Source organism: Nansenia antarctica (genome assembly GCF_963989245.1).
Source record: "Nansenia antarctica genome assembly, chromosome: 10".
In the NCBI taxonomy this organism is placed as follows: Eukaryota; Metazoa; Chordata; class Actinopteri; order Argentiniformes; family Microstomatidae; genus Nansenia; species Nansenia antarctica.
Window position 1 is genome coordinate 7,014,098 of NC_137680.1, and position 4,074 is coordinate 7,018,171.

Below are 4,074 nucleotides of genomic sequence, written 5' to 3' on the forward strand. Positions count from 1 at the left end.
GACCTCATAATCTGCCTGGGATCACAGAAGCAGACGCACTGGGACAAGGGAACAAGTTAAAGGAAGTTTAATAAACACAAAAAGACCGTATCTAAGACTAACTAAACCTAGACTAGTGTATGGTGTGTGGGTGCCTGGATGGAATGAAATGGATTGTGTGCTAGGCTATGTGTGTGTACTAAGTGTTTGTGGTGCAAAAGCTATGTGTGGTGCAAAATGTAAATGGAGGACGTGTTGTACATGTAGCCTATGTGAGGGACTATGCCAAATCAGAGTCTTTAAGGGAGTCCTTGTGAGTCTGAGTTCAAGAGTGTTGGAAGAGGTCTGTCTGTTGGATTGGGTGGAGATGGAAAGGGGTAAAAGATCCTGGTTAAGGTCTTGCATTTGGGTGTGAGTAGGTGGAGCGGTGGTGGAAAGGAGTTGGAGCGTGGATGTCTCTTGAGTGAGTGAGTATCATTGTTCACTTCTGTTTCATAGGGTCCCGTCTCCTGTCACACACTGTCTCTCACGTTTCCCAGTCAGCTGTCATGTGTTAATTGGATAAATCCTTCCACTATTGCACCCTCTATTGCTTGCCTCCACTTGCTTTTTGTTTTCTTGCGGCCACAACTCAAAAGTTCAAGGATGGACTGGCTTGCCTGGAAGAGTTGCCCACAAAGGTTTCCAGTCACTTGGATCCATCTAACCCCAGTCTGTTGGTGATGGCATCTTAGGTGCAACCACAAGAGTTTGTCCCCGACAGTGTCCTCCTTGGTACACTGCTCTTTTTAGGTGCTGCACCAATGCATCCTTTGTTGGGGGGATTTTTCTCCATTCCTCTTCCTTTCTTAGTGAATAACTCAAAACGGGCTTCCTCGTTGTTGAGTTGGCTGCTGGTGCGATTGTAGAGGAGAATTGTGAAGTGCTCCACAGTAGACATAACTTCCTCCGGTATGCTGTTTGGAGCCTGTGACAGAGCCACGAAGGCCTGTCAAATGCAAATGCAAATGTGACTGTGTCACAGCCAGTAAAAGCATGGAACACAGGAAGAGCCTTTGATTTCTCTGGACCCAGGGACTTGGCAATCTCATGGATGGGTATGTATGTGGTTCTTACCAGTTGTTTGCTTCTTAGCAGTTCCACACCACATCCACTCTGTTGACACATTCAAGTGTCCCTTTTATATAAGGTATACAGATCTTGCTGGAAAACTCATTGAAGGTTTTAGCTATGCCTGGTTTCAACATGTTGATGACTGATGACCCATCTAGTATTTGGACCTGGGGCACTGTCTGGGGCACTGTTTTGGGAAGCGCAGTCTGGGGCACGGTTTCCTAAGGCACTTTCCGTAGCTCTGTTTCTGTCTGGGCCACTGTTTCTGACTGGGCCACTGTTTCTGTCTGGGCCACTGTTTCTGTCTGGGCCACTGTCCCTTTCTGGGCCACTGTTTCTGACTGGGTCACTGTTTCTGACTGGGCCACTGTTTCTGTCTGGGTCACTGTTTCTGACTGGGCCACTGTTTCTGACTGGGCCACTGTTTCTGTCTGGGTCACTGTTTCTGACTGGGTCACTGTTTCTGTCTGGGTCACTGTTTCTGACTGGGCCACTGTTTCTGACTGGGCCACTGTTTCTGTCTGGGCCACTGTTTCTGACTGGGCCACTGTTTCTGACTGGGTCACTGTTTCTGTCTGGGTCACTGTTTCTGACTGGGCCACTGTCCTTGTCTGGGCCACTGTTTCTGACTGGGTCACTGTTTCTGTCTGGACCACTGTTTCTGTCTGGGCCACTGTTTCTGTCTGGGCCACTGTTTCTGTCTGGGCCACTGTCCCTGTCTGGGCCACTGTTTCTGTTTGGACCACTGTTTCTGACTGGGCCACTGTTTCTGACTGGGCCACTGTTTCTGACTGGGCCACTGTTTCTGTCTGGGCCACTGTCCCTGTCTGGGCCACTGTTTCTGTTTGGACCACTGTTTTGAGCTGCTGTCTGGAACTCAATTTTGTGTGGCACTTCTTCTTCTTCGGTGTATGGGTTGTTGTCCACTCCACCAGGCTCGGGGCCGAGGGGCTACCCTTTTACCACCCCGAGACCTGGTTGAGGGGCTCACCCGGGCTATATTTCTGGACACCCCTCCAGAAGCCACGTCATCGTCTCGTCATCTAATACCGACAGACCATGCAACCCGTTGGGTGGGTGGTACACCGGGCAATCCAGGATAACATGGTCTGCGGTTTGGTCCTCTGCGCCACATTCGCACGACGCATTTGGGGCCAAGCCCCATCTGTGCATTGATGAGCGGAAACGCCCGACGCCGGTCCGGAGATGATTGAGCCTCACCCAGGAGGCACTGCCTGGGGCACTGCATCATATACTCTAGGCAACTTAACAGATCAGCCTTGTTTCCCAAGCATAGTTCACCATGAATGCAGAGTGATGGAGGCTAAGCCTGATTTTCTTGTTTGAAGACATTTTCTAGGTCCGACAGGTCTGACAGATGATGTAGACATTGTAGAGTCTGGAAAACAGTAAACAGACATTATCATTCCTCAGTGATTTTTCAGCGAGTTTTGTCCTGGACTGCCTTGTTGGAGGCGTTTTAAAAAGAGTAAGCTTGTTCTTCTTTAAAGGGTCGCTCGTCACGCTTGTCACGCAAACAATCCGTCTACGGCCTTCGCACACAGGACATCATCACATACTCCATCCCCTTGGTCCGGACCATGAAAGGCAAAAGGGCGTTCTCATTTGCAGCCCCTTCCTCTTGGAATTCATTACAGCAGAGTCCCTCTCTCCAGTTTCAAGCTCTTGCTGAGAGGCATACATACAGTGCGAGTCCATGATTTGTTCTTGCTATTAAGTTGACCCTCCCTTTTGCCCATTGCTGACCCCTCCCTGTCCCTAGATCTTTAGCTGTCTAGTTTTAGGTTTTTGTAGTTTTAGTTTAGTTTTAGATTATCTTAGACTGTTTTAGACTAGTTTTAGTTTTAGACTATGTAGTTTTAGTTTAGTTTTAGACTATGTTGACGGAAAGTTTAGATTATCTTAGACTACTTTAGACTAGTTTTAGTTTTAGACTATGTCGTTTTCAGTTTAGTTTTTAGACTATGTAGGCCAGGTTTTGTATTGTATTTGTTTGTGGTGGATGTTGTTGTATGCCTGTGAACAGGTCACACTTGAAAATGAGCCCTTGGGGCTCAATGTGTTTTTTACCTGTATAAATAAAGGTTAAATAAAAAAAATAAAAAGGGTTTTGTGCCCTGCGTCCTCTCAGCAATGAAGAGTTTGTACTGCTCTTGGCCCATCCTCTCTGCAGCATGAACAACATCCACAACAGGTTGGTCCGCTAATTCCCTTCAGAAGGTTGTTGCTGTCTTCTGTGAAGGGTTAGAAAGCTGCACTAAGGTGAAACAACTGAAATACCTACATTCATAGCCCAATGGACAATTCTGGACCTAGAGAGCTATTGTAAATAAATGATTACATGAACTATGTTATGAAAATGTATATTATGCATATTCTCAGATACTGCGATTTCATTTGAATCACTCTCACAACTTCACTGATTTCACCATTAACTATTCACCAGAACACTTTATGATGTTGTATAAGGTACCATTATAATCCTTGACCTTCAAAACATAGTGGTAGACATCTGTTCGGTGTTATCATGTTTGGTTCAGGAGATATGAAGCAAAATACATAATTCGGCTATGGCGGAAAGAAAAATGGCCACCATGGCCACCTGAACACTTTATGATGTTGTATATGGTATCGTTGTAATCCTTGACCTTCAAAACATAGGGGTAGACATCATCTTGTCGTTGGACAAAAAGGTGCAGCAGTGCCTATACTTCCTGAGGAGACTGAAGAAAGCCCAGCTGTCTCCCAGGATCCAGCATCCTCACCAACTGTGTTGGTACAGTGTGGTACGTCAACTGCAATGTGTCCAACCGGAAAGGCCGTGCAACGGGTGGAAAACCGCCCAGCACATCACTGGCACCAAACTCCCTTCCATCGAGTCCCTCCAGGCAACAAGAGGGGGAGTTATGCTTAGGTGTAAAAGATAGCAAAATCTAAATTGATCTTTCAGAGGAATTTGCT